The sequence below is a fragment of the Ptychodera flava genome, unplaced genomic scaffold, assembly GCF_041260155.1.
Source record: "Ptychodera flava strain L36383 unplaced genomic scaffold, AS_Pfla_20210202 Scaffold_34__1_contigs__length_2629520_pilon, whole genome shotgun sequence".
Classification (NCBI taxonomy): Eukaryota; Metazoa; Hemichordata; class Enteropneusta; family Ptychoderidae; genus Ptychodera; species Ptychodera flava.
In genome coordinates, this window is record NW_027248356.1 from 307,028 (window position 1) to 320,748 (window position 13,721).

Below are 13,721 nucleotides of genomic sequence, written 5' to 3' on the forward strand. Positions count from 1 at the left end.
CAGAAAATAAAACATAGTCCCTTCGAAAGCCTGACAAAAACTAATAAAATTTCTTTATTTTAATTACCTTTTACATAAAAATACGGTCATGGGCATATGATAAATCGGTTATCCCAAGATATCAGCGCTTGGTTGGGACGTATTGCCACGAGTGAGGGTGTGCCCCGCATCACACTAGTCTTCGACTCGTGTGATGCGGCTCGCACCCTCACTCATGGCAATACCTCCCAACCAAGCGCTGATATCGTGGGATAACCTCATAGATTTAACTTGATTTTAGTTATTGAAACTTGCTATACATTAAAGATACTGTGATATAATATTTTGAAAGTCAAAAGACATTTTTACTTCAGCCAATTCCTAATTTGCATATTAAAGGAATTTTCATAATTAGGGATATATATATCTGAATTGATGGTATCAAAATTGATGAAACTTGCTATGTACATTAAAGACACCATAATACAATATTATTGAAAGTCATTAAGCATTTTCTCTTCAGCCAATTCGTAATTTGCATATTTAATGAACTTTCCTAATTAGGGATATATATCTGAATTGACTGGACCAAAGTTGACAAAACTTGCTACATATATTGGAGATACTATGATACAACATTATTGAAAGTCATTAAGCATTTTTACTTCAGCCAATTCCTAATTTACATATTTAATGAACTTTGCTAATTAGGGATATATATCTGAATTGACCGGACCAAAGTTGATGAACCTTGCTATATACATTAAAGATACTATGATACAACATTATTGAAAGTCATTGAGCATTTTTTCTTCAGCCAATTCCTAATTTGCATTTTCAATTATCTTTTCTAATTACGGATATATACTGGGATTTACTTGATCAAAGTTGGCAAAACATGCTATGTACATTGATGATTATACCAGGTTAAAACAATATCGAAAGTCATTTCACATTTTCATGTCAGCTAATTTATAATTTGCATATCTAATGAGCTTTCACAGTTCCGCATATATAGCTTAAAGGACTTGGCCAATGGTAATTGCACTTGCTATATAAAGCGGTGATACAATGACAGAAGTCAAGAACTTTATTATTTTTATTTCAGCCAATTACATATTTGTATACTTCATGACTTTTAGAATTAATAGGCGGTGAATATTGTTCATTATTCTGATCATATTACTTTCAATGAAGTTGCAAACATGTGACAAAGGTTCAACTTTACAGTAATGCAATATCACGTGAGCATTTTCAGTTCATATCTGGTCATTGCGATGTCGCTGTTATCACAAGATACTGACCATTTGATCTTGGAAAGTTGAGTTGCTTTTACGTGCAGCCAACGCATGCCGGTGCGGTGACAGACAGTTCACTATGCTATGCCTAGCTCTGCATAGCAGGGCTGTATGTGTACATGTGTTACCGGCGTTAAACGGCCCTCCCACCACAGCCCTGCAGACTGATATAGAAAAAACCGCTGGTGGCTCCTCAGAAATACGGCGGGCAGTTTTTTCGCCGAAAACAACCGATTTTGAATCCAAAACTTGCATTGATCTTCGTTTTCGAGCACACCCACCTCGCCTAGGTACACGATGTGCCCAACCGCGCTTGTAAACTTACGCAAAGCCTACTTTTCTCTCTCTATGCGAGGGAAGCGTTCGTATCCGCCGCCATTGTTAATCTCATTCAACCCATGAGCACTCGGGCGAAAGCGTGAGTCTAAACCATATGGAAGGCTAAACCAAATGGAAGGCGTATGACGTAACAGTATAGCACCACGTACGGCGAGTATTTAGAGAAAAATAAAAATCAAAAAAGCAACAAAAAAAGCGAAAGCAAGCTAGATTATTAATAGCTGAACACAATATGATAGTTGTGCAATGCAAATAAAAACAAAATAAATAAACAAACAAGAATTGCCCATAAAACCCGTCCGAGCTTAGCAATGATATCATAAGCGTGTCGCAATGCATTCTTGGCAATGACGGTAAAATTTTGTTTAGCATGTTCTATGGTAGTAATACCGGAAATAGAGAAAGAAGAAAGAAATAAGGAAAGTGAGCAAAAATAACAGTTCCAGAGCTGTTCTCTGGAACTAATTACTCCAAAATGTCTTAAAAGTTTAAAATTTCTTGGACACCCCCTACCTGAAACTCTCCAAATGTGGGTATGTTGAAATAGCCTTTTATACACTGTATAAGAATGCATAAAATTATTCAGAAGTGTCTTCAAATAAAAAAAAAATCCTTAACACCTTAACACTTATGCTGAAATGGTCTTTCAAACACTACAAGAATGCATGCAATTACTCCTAAATGTCTTCAAATTTTAAAAATTTCTTGCACCAGGGAGGGAGACCCTCCTCTGTGTGTATGTTGGAATAGCCTATCATACACTGTATAAGAATGCATAAAATTGTTCAGAAATATCGTCAAATTAAAAGTAAATACTAACCCTGCTTTATTTCTGTTAAACACATGTACGGTAATGCAATAAATGGCAAGAATCCCCATAAAAGAAAAAAGCGCATGAAATTGATTTAATCATGATGATGTCTTGTTTTACCATTCAAAACTGTAGATACAACCAGTTAAAATGACTTTGTCACAAACCATTATAGGAGACGTCGAGCAATCTTAATTTTAAAATGAATGTATGTATTCATGATATCAAATTTTTGATGGAAAACAACAGCCCTACATGTTTACAATACCTTTCTGCCTTGGTGACTTTACTTTGCTTTGCATTCCTCATTCACCATTGACCCCCTATTGTAACTCAGTGTCCCCCTTTTTTAACAGTCATTGGACACTTTGTCCCACCTTTACAATTCCCGGGCAAAACACTGCATCAGTGTCATTTTAATTAATTTGTAATTGCATATGTAATGAACTTTCCTAATGAGAGCGATAGATCCACAAATACTACATGTTAAAGTTGATGAAACTTGATACAGATGTTGATCTCATACTGAGTCATAGTGTTGTAAATACTGCATCAAACTTTATGAAATATGGTACCGGTGATAATCTGTTTGTGTTTGGATAGTATGCAAAAATGTTTGGCAATATCCTGTTGATTAATTCCTAGTTGACTGATTTAATGACCTTTTGTAATTTGGATGGCGGCCTACATTGGTTATATTGTTTTCATCACCATGGAACTCATTCTGGCAATTGAGCACCATCTATATCAAAGTATTTTTATCACAGACCTAATTAATGAAGAGGACTCTCTCCTCTCTGAGGACTTGTAATCAAAGTACCCATTAACAAGTGGGGACTGTGTCATCAACAATGACTTGTTGTTTAATTGCTTGGTTTTTTGGTGCACAATGTGAATGTTCTGGGTTTGGCACAGTGCATTGTTTACTCTTCAGCTGACTGCCTCCATGGCAAGGTCAGTGGATTGTTTACGCTTGGTTGTCGACATTATTTGCTAATAAATTTAGTCAAGGTTAAGGTGCTATCTGTCAGTTTTGTTGTCGTTCATTGTACGAGATGGCTGTAAAATATCCTAAAGTGTCCATGACAAGCATTCTAATATTCAATTTTATATTTGCTGATGAAAAACTTCGAAAGTTTATTTCCCTGCAACACGAGCAGGTACTTTTTTGTATTGGGATGATTTGAGATTGTCTTTGCTAAATATGATTTATTTACAATTATATCATATCAGTATATTGATGGTGCAAATCCAGCGATCTGATTGGTAGGGACGCGAAAAGAACCGTGGTATATTGGTGTCATACCACGGCTGGCATTGCGCGAGCTTTCAACTTGACCAGTTCACTTCATATAATATGCACGAGCTATCACTCGTGCATATGTCGTGAACTGGTCAAAATCTCGTGGTATTCCTGTGTATACCACGAGAATGCACTATATTTATCATTCACTGGTGAGGGTACTCATTGACTCTACATTTAAATACAGGACAGCTCCATTAACTTTGGAATAACCTACTTCTCTACTTTGTTATCAGAGGATTAATTCCACAGACCTGCATTACCTACAATGGCACCAGCTGGATAAGATAAACGTAACAATGGAACATTAACACTTTGGGGGATTAAAAGTCTTCTGTTTGTCACCCGAGTTGGTCAGGCAAGGACCCGGGTTTCAGGTACCATGCAAGTTTATGCAGTCTTTCCCTAATGCATGATTTTCAAAGAAAGATTTCTTATCAATGGTGACAAGGAAACTTCATACCACACATTTTTAAAAAAGCAGAGCATATAAAAACTAGTGTGATAGCTATAAATGTACTTGAAGGATGAAGGGAGTGTATATTTGGGGTAAAAAAACTCAATATTGGTATTTAAATTAATTTAGGACAAAAAACTTGACACTTTTTCTTAAATGTAATATTTCACTTTAAAGAAGAGTATGGTATTATGTAGAAAAAACAACTTTTATTTTGAACTGTCTATTGTCATTCTGAAATGGCATGGATTGAAAGACTGACACTCAAAAAATGTGATTAGCAAGATTAAAATGCCTCTTATTCAAAATATAACTTTTTCAAATATATAATGAGCTAGAAGGTGAACCACGCCAACATTTTCATTTGGGTGAACAAATTGATTAAAACTGAATGAACGAAAAAATCCGCCATGAGGCCTTGCCTTCAGCTTCTTTCAGCATGTAGGCTTTTGGGCTCTGTAGCAGCAAAGACTGGTTTATCTAAGAGCAGGATTGGCCATAAAGATCCGCATGAAAAGCTGACCGTCAAAATGGAACTGAACAAACGGCATGAGTAGTAGGGAATCCTCTGGTTATACCTTATAACCGCAAAATGTTTCAAGAGATGCATACATGATTGTCACTCAACAAACCATTTAAAAATATGTCTCCTGCTTTTTCTCCATATACCGGTACACACCTAAATGGACTTAAAATCGCAATACCTTTCAGTAATATGTTGCACATTGACTCTGTGGTCTGTCTAATTTACAATCTTTGGGTTTGTTGATAAATGCTGATAATAGGTGGTCATAATGTCTTATAATTTGATGTTGACAGAAAGATACATTCTCTTTTGTTCAATTTCAGGTTTGCAGTTGAGTGAAATGGCAGCATTGGTGGTAGCAGCATAGTGGTAGCAACAGAATGGTTACCAAGGCATGGGGATTTACAGGTTACACTTGTTCAAAGGAAAATGCCTGTATCCTCAGGAAACATGACCTTGATGTGTACTACATGGTACTGCAAGCCACTCAGGAAGACGAGGCTGATGCTGCGAAACATGGAATAACATTAGTAACCCCGAAGGAAATTGATCTGGTTGCAAACAAGAATCCATCAATAGACTGGTTATTGCTTCATCAGTCCATGTATCCTCATATTAAGAAATGCAAAAACATTGGTGTAATCATTGGCCATGTAACTGCTGATCAAAATCACAACACTGCAAATGCAGCATGTAGTTTACAGAGAGAAATCTTCAAGGTAGCTGAGTTTGTGCCAGTCTTCCATACCATCCCACCAGATGTGATATCAAATCCACAAAATGCTCATGAACTTGAAAGAAATATGCTGGAACTTGCTGAGGGTGCAAGTCTTGTACTATCAGTAGGGCCAAAAGTATGGAATTCTTTCAGCAACAAAGTTGACAATAGAGACCTACATATATGCTACCTGCCATTTGTTGAAGAAAGCATATGCAACTTACAATTTGGAGAACAACACATCACAAATAATGTTGAACTTTTGTCCCATGTCCGTGAATCACTAACAAAGTGTTGTGATGAATATAAGGCAGTAGCAGGTGCTGTAGGGAGAGTTTCCACTTCCTTCTATGACACTATGGACTTAACATCCAAATGGAAGTTTGCCGCTGGACATCCAGTAAACCAGTTTGAAGAATTCAGGAGCAGTTTCTCAAACTTACTGACAGTGCCCCTAAATTGGAGATTAATAAGGTCCATACAGTGTCAGTGATTGAGCTGAGTCAAATAATACAGCAAAGTCACATCTTGATACATGGCCCCAAAACTGATCCAGTTGGCATAACTCCTCTCATGGCTTGTACTGCTGGCATTCCTTCAGTCATCACAAGCAACTGTGGATTTGCTGAATTTCTCAAGGAACATTTTCCTCTACTTGCTAAGCATGTCATTGTAGATGTCGGACTTCATCAATCAGAGGATGATAAAGATGAGTGGAGGAAGGCTGTTGCAAATGTTATCAAGAAATATTCAGATCACATAAAAGCTGCTAAAGATTGAAAGAGTGTCTCATTGAAAGTGCAAAGACTGGCATAATTGCTGAAAGTCATACAAAGTTTGCTGATTGGTGTTCTGCAGCATGTGGTGTTTTTCTACAAGAAGGAGAGGAGAAAAGTCCTGAAGGTAATTTGAATTTTTAGATGCATTACATTACAGGAGAAGTAAAGTTCTTTCATGTTGCAAGAAACAATACATGTACTCAGCCTACTGCAAATGAGATTGTGGCACTTGAATTTGCTGTATTTTGATTGAATTTCAATAAACTGTTACAGTAATTTTCCACATGAGCGGATGAAACATGGTGATATTGATAGATAGTCAGCCATAAAATAATTTATGAAAAATTGATAAAACTTTGGTCAAGAAAGGTTGCATAATTATAAAAAGAGACTTAATCTATAAAGCTGTTTATATTTCACTATGTCAATCCCACGCACTGGGTTCGACATCCGTGTAAAAAACTAACTTTCACACAGGAATAGTAAAAAATTTAATGTGTTGGGTCCTGCCAGAAATTTTGTGGACCTTTCAGATAGTGTAGTAAATGCTGCTCTACTGTCCTACGACAATCAAGCTTGGGAAGCAGGGCTTTGAATATAGCAGGGGAGCTAAAATTCACTCTCCAGAAATCATCCAGGTGAATTTGGAGAGTAAGTGAATAGCTCCACTGACACAGGAGTGCATGACAAAATGTATTACAAAAGCATTAATCACAATGTCTATTTTACTGTAAATGTAACTGAGATAGGAGAAAATACTGGACGTGTATTTTCATATGACTCGTTGAATAGGATAAGCAGTATTCTCCCACCAAAATTTTTATAGCTTATTGGCAAACTTTAAACATTTTTCAAATTGTAATGCACAAATGTAGTTGTTTCATGCTGAGATTTGTGATCTAGAGCTGTGTCATATGTAGGTTATGTTACAGTGCAACTGAAAGTCAGAAAACAATTTTTAGGCTTCCTGCTCCCTGCGCTAGCTAGCTATGTCCTGTCACATTCACATCGATCTGTTTTGTTGAGAAATTGTAGACATTTTTGTAGATATTTGCTTCATTTTACAATGCAGTTGAACCTAAAAATGTGCAGAGCTCTACAGTAATTCATCAGGGGATCTGCGGCAGGAGGCAGCTGATGTGACTTCCTTTCTTTGGAAATCTCGTGGATTTCCATTTACATGTTCTTGAGATAAACTCTCCGGACATGACACACTGAGTACTGGAGTGCAGTAACACTGAACTTTAATGAACTGCCATACTGAAGGAACTAGAAAGTACACCTCAATGAGTTCTGACGTCATGAGCCTCACTTTGGCATCAAGTCTGATTAAGGATGTACTGTCCTTACAAACTCATACAATATGCAACACCCGTTTTCTTTTCAAGGCAAAAGACATTGTCTGGCTAGTTCCTTTTTTGAGTGTAACCTTCATATAATACTGGTCAAACCAAAACACTGAAATTTCAAGAAATTGAATATGGCCCAAAATACAAGCAAAATGCAATCAGAACATGCATGTCCAGAGAATGCAGAAAGCTGGCAACGTTCAACAGCTATTTGGTATAGTCACTCAAGTAAGCAGGTGATACAACAACACAACCACTTCTAGGGGTACAGCACTAGGTGTCAGGGACCCATGGAAGATACTGATTGTGTTGGACGCACTGGTGCCTTCTCAGTGTGGTGACTGTACTGGCTTTGACATACACATGTACAACATCTGAGGTTTCTGTGCAGAAGAGTCACACAGAGCACTTGCAGTATTTGCTGGTGTGAAAGAAGTAGTGTACGAATCAGTTGGTGCTTTATCAATGATGGCATGTTGGCTTTCTTCAGATGCATCCTGTTGCATTTTTACGTAGTTCTGGTGTTTCCACTTCATAGGGTCTTTCATGTAAACGATCAGAACTGCTTTGTGCCATTCGTTTTGACTAAGGTTAATGACTTTGTGCGGACTACATCTCCCTCCTCTGAAGGTTTCAGATTGGGAGCATATCTGTTGTAGTACATTGCCTGTGTCAGCTATTTCTGCCCCTTACAAAAAAGTCATGTAACCAAATCATGTGGGATTGAAAGTGGTCCAATAGGAGTAACACAGGAATGGTGTTGGACCAGACAGGTCCTATAGGAATGGTGATTGTAAGTCCTATTGGACAAAGCCATTATAATGAAATTCCAATAGGAATTTTGTGAGACCATGCTTGTCCTATTGTAACAATCCCTGAGTGTCCTACGGGACAAACCTATTGTAAATGACATTTAATATGATTTGTTCAATTCTGTCGGAATCGTTAGCTTTTGCTTTTACAAAATTATTCTAACCATTCTCAGATAGCAAAATATTTGCAAACTAATTTGCAATAAATTTCTTGACAGGTACTGAAGGAAACATGGTTTGTAATCCAGCATGTAATTACTGTTCAATCTTCAGCAGATATTCAACTTAGATTAATTTACCTTTTATCGCGTGTCAGATTAGATTTCATTGCAGGCTATCTTTAATAGCTTTCACAATGCCATCCCGCAACTCACTGAGTCTGAATTGAACATTGAACAGTTGAAGAGTACGTTTTAGTGAAAGTCTCATTTTTTGTGTTGATTTTCCCCACTTTGTTGTTTTAGTGTTATAAACGTTCATGATACAAAACAAAAACCTCCCTTTTGTCTCCTTTCGAACGCACAGAGCTTGTGTGACCGGAAAACCTTGTCCAGTTCATCGGCATGATCTTTAGCTTTGTGAACGTACGCTCAACCAGCTCAAATAGCTTTATACAACACTTCGAAGGGATTTATTACCTTTTTATATTTATATGTCAATCCGATTAGAGAAAAAGTCCTATCTTTTACTCTCAATGGATAATCTTAACATTATATTTAAGAGTACAGGGAAAAGATATTGTATTGGTGGCATTTGGGATGCTTCAAAGACGTATGTTTGTCCCAGCCAAAAACGTGGCTGTGCGTTGACAGCGGAAGAAGCAAGTCTCAGATGATATGTTTGGCTGATAATGTGAAAAGTCCACATTCCACGACCAGTCAAAATAATCATTATGAAGACCCTTATTTTGAATGACATCATTCTCATATGCAGGTGGTCTCAATCGCCTCCTTCGAGAACATCGCTGTATGTTATGACACGATGCCCAAATGTCCAAAGCCTGTACTTTTTCTCATAAAAATACGAATGCGGTGTGACAATATTTCGTAAACAGCAGATTTTTTTCTCAATTCACTAATTTGCGAGCGGCAGCGGAAGCCCAGCTTCTATACACGTCCTTCAATTAGTACATTCACATGAACAAACTTTGCTTTGAAAATAAAATCATGAAAATGATGCATAAAATTAGCAGCTATTGGGGCTTTAATGACTTTCAAGAATGTTATATCATAGTATCTTCAATGTACATTATGCCATCATTTGGGCCAATCACGTGGCAGCTTTTAGGTCCTTGGCAAACAAAAAGGCTTCCAGCATTACAAATTTTGCATACTGAACTTTAACGCTTTGAGACGAAAAATTTCGTTGGTGGAAAAATTTTCCCGCACACAAATATTCTGGCGTCTGATGCCGTATGTTGTGGGTTTGAACCCGATTGTGGGTTTGAACCCTTGGCTTGGAAATGGACCGCATGATGGATTTCTACCATTGTTTTCAGGAGTTAGAGGCGATCTGAAAGGGCGCAGTACAGAAACAGATATAGATTTGCATTGTCATGGCCCCCAATCCTGGAAAAACCTCTCCAATAAGCAATGAAGTCAACTAAAAAATGACTCAGCTTGCATTATAAGCGCGCCAACCCCAACTCACTGCATGGACATCACATTTACGAAATTAAAGTCCAAGTCAACTACATCCATGTTAGAATAAGAGAGGTTTTCCATCACGCAGGAGCATATCGCCACAAAATTTACACAGATAGCATTGCACTGGCACTGAAAAAAAGGTGCATGGAACGCAGGTAGTTTCCCTTGCTATCAATAGGAAATGCATTGAGCGAGACTTCCTGGTTCGCAAAAAATGAGGATCCCATTTACGGGGCACTCAAATATAGCTATTTGCTGTGATACTTAGCAGAGGCATACATGTTTGTGATGCTGAGAACAACATCAGTACATAAATGACGGTTTTAAAAGTTGACATTTTTTGCGACGAAACAGACTTTTAAAGATAGCTCGCTTAGGGAACAGGTCATCCCGACTCCTGTCCGCTTCGATCCAGTAATTTACACTTGTTTTGGTCACCTCGAACCCATTACCCAGGTCATTTCGACCCCGTCAGACTTTTCACGTTATGTGACATTTTACTGAATATTTAACGCAACTTTGCTAGAGAGAATTGATGGTGTTTCTGTGATAGAACTGTTTGCTTCGAAACAATAATTGGCTGAATATGTTTGCACCATGGCCTAGTGCCTACATGTCCACAGAGACGATTCAACATGTTCCACAACAAAGCCAGACAAAAATTGAAAATATCAATAAATGGCTTCACAAAGGCTGAAATACGCGATACTCAAGGAAGTATGAAGTTTGTGAAATGAAATCAAAATTAACAACACAAGTGTTTGTCTCGGGTAGTAACTGAGTTGAACTATTCTACAGACTGTTTTTTCCGTACAGTGCAGTATTTGTCAGTGACAAATTTTTGAATACATTTTTTGCAATGAGCTGGAAATTTGAATAATATCGAGTTAATGTACATAAATATTCCGTTATTTACTGGGACACAATTATTTTCTCAATCCGCAATCTGTGGGCTACCTGCTGAAGTACATTGACTACTCATGTCAACGATCGTTTCTCCCTTTGCAGAGTTTCTGTATCCCGTTCAAAACGCTATACCTCGATCATGTGATAGGACGCTATGTAGCTTTGCAGTATTGAACACTTATCATAAAACGGCCATGTCATGGCTATCTCATGTTTGTAATTCTGTACCATTGTATTTGGTGTATTTTTAACCATGGAGGTAAAAATAACTCCATGTTGAAAGCCAAGCATGTTTGTCAACAGCATTGTTCTCATGTCAGTTTTTCTAGTTTGCATAGTGTATACTATTTTGAAAAGACCTGTATGAAAACAAGCCTGAAAAATTTACGACACTTGTTCTTTCAAAAGTATAACTTCATCTTTTTTCTTCATGAATGCTATAGAGACCATAGTTGCATTATTGCATGAGTTTGTAAGGACAGTACATCCTTAATCAGTCTTGATGCCAAAGTGAGGCTCATGACGTCAGAACTCATTGAGATGTATTTTCTAATTCCTTCCAGTATGGCAGTTCATTAAAGTTCAGTGTTACTGCACTCCTGTACTCAGTGTCATGTCCACCCTCTAGACCACAAATCTCAGCATGAAACATGGTGGCAGCGGTCCGCAAAGAGCCTAGAATGCCTCGACTACTATATTGAGACTGACAACGAAAAGTCAACCTGCAAAAGTTATAGAAACCCGACGGTGAGTAAACACTCAGTGGACTTGCACAGCTACGCACGTGGTTCCGCCATATTTGTTGTGTCTGAAACACATAGCCGATCGTCATGACTTCTCCTGAAGAGAATGCACAGAGTAATGGTGCCCCTCCAGTCTTGGCTCCTGCACCCATTGTACCACAAATTCAACCTCCTCCACGTCTAGACCTATCTAGCAGCACAGATATGGTTGAGAAATGGAAAGTTTGCAAGCAAACATGGGAGAACTATAGTATCATCACACAGCTACATAGTCACGCTTAAGCGTATCACCTTGCTCTATTTCTACAAATTGACCAAGCTGGAATTGTTCAAAATATCCAACAGTTTTGAATATGGACCTGACAAAAACAAAACTCTACTCGATACTGTGCTGAAGAAGTTTGATGATCATTTCATTGGACAGACCTATGAAACCTACGAGCGATATTTGTTCAACAAACGAATTCAAGAGGCGGGAGAAACTATTGATGCTTACATCACGGCTCTGAGAAATCTCGCAATTTTTGTCAGTGTTTGCATGACTCGCTCATCAGAGACCATCTTGTTGTTGGCATAAGAGAGAACGCTATCAAAGAACGTCTCCTACAAGAACATAAACTTACTTTGAGCAAATTCATTGACATATGCCGAAGTGCTGAAGTGACAAACTCACAGATGAAAACTATGAGTGAACAGCAGAGTCTACCCGTAAACAAAGTGAAGATCAAACAGAAACCCAAAAGTCCTATGAAAAGGGAAGGAAACAAGAAAGAAAACTCAGAAGTCAAACGAGTTGCTGAATATAAATTCAGTGGTTACTCTCATGTCTTAGAGAAGACAAGGTGTTCAGCTTTGGGTAAGATAGGCAATTCTTGCAAGGGCAGAAACCACTGTGCGAAGAAGTGTAACACGACACATAAGACTCACACCATTCATGAAACTGATGGATCCAGTGACTCTCATCAGTCTGAGTGAGTGAGCACTGTGAAAGTAAATGCAGTCAGCACTAATGATAAAGAAGCTCATGCTGAAATGATTGTCAATGGGAAGCTAGTAGACTTCAGGCTGGACTGCAGAGCTACAGTCAATCTTTTGCCTGCAAAGTACCTCACAGTACAAGAGATTAAGTCCTGTGAAAATACACTTGTCATGTGGAACGGCACAACTGCAAAACCGTTGGGCATATCTCGTCTGAAAGTGCCCAACCTGAAATGGGGCAAGAATTACTCGGTGGAGTTTGTCATAGTCAGTGAAAACCAGACTTCATTACCTGGTGCCCGTGCAACTGAACAGATGAAATTACTATATATCTGTACACAGAGAAAACTTTAAAGCAGTCAACTCTGTAAGGGCTAACAACAAAGAAGAAATATTTAGTAGATATCCAGGTGTATTCAACAATAAGCCTGGAAAGCTAGAAGGTGAGGTACACCTGCACGTTGACCAAGATATAGTACCCATCACTTTGCAGGCCATATCAGGACCAGTCTCGGTGAGAAAACGGTTAAAGGCAGAACTTGATCACCTTACAAAACTTGGAGTATTGACCACAGTAGACGAGCCTACTGCATGGACCAGCCAGTTCATGACAACTACCAGAGTTCTGGTGAAATTGGAATCTATCTTGATCCAAAACCTCTCAATGAAGCCCTGAAGTGGGAAAGATACCAGCTACCTATTTTGGATGAACTCCTGCCAGAGTTGTCCAACACTAAAGTGTTCACAAAAGTTGATCTGTCATCAGCGTATTGGCACTTAGTCCTTGATGAAGAGTCTAGTCTATTAACTACCTTCATTACGCCATTCGGTAGATATCGTTGGCTGAGACTACCTTTGGTCTGAAGGTGTCCAATGAGATTTTACAGAAGAGGTTAAACCAACCTCTAGAGGGTTTGCCTGGAGTGTTTTCCATCACAGATGATATTCTTGTCATAGGTACAAGCGATCCTGACTATGATGCCAACTTGGAGAAGCTCCTGCTTAGAAGTCAGAAAAGGGAATCAGCCTGAACCCAGATAAATTTGAACTATGATGTCCAACGGCTATTGACAAAGG

The 13,721-nt window shown here is 38.3% G+C and overlaps 1 long non-coding RNA gene across 1 annotated transcript in view; it reads left to right on the top strand.

Moving 5' to 3' along the window:
• LOC139127663 (uncharacterized) overlaps positions 1-13,721 on the top strand; it is a 155,244-nt gene that overhangs the window by 100,473 nt on the left and 41,050 nt on the right. The window contains exon 3 of the long non-coding RNA XR_011551072.1: positions 5,037-6,334. This is a non-coding gene — a long non-coding RNA (uncharacterized lncRNA). The remainder of the gene's footprint in view (positions 1-5,036; positions 6,335-13,721) is intronic.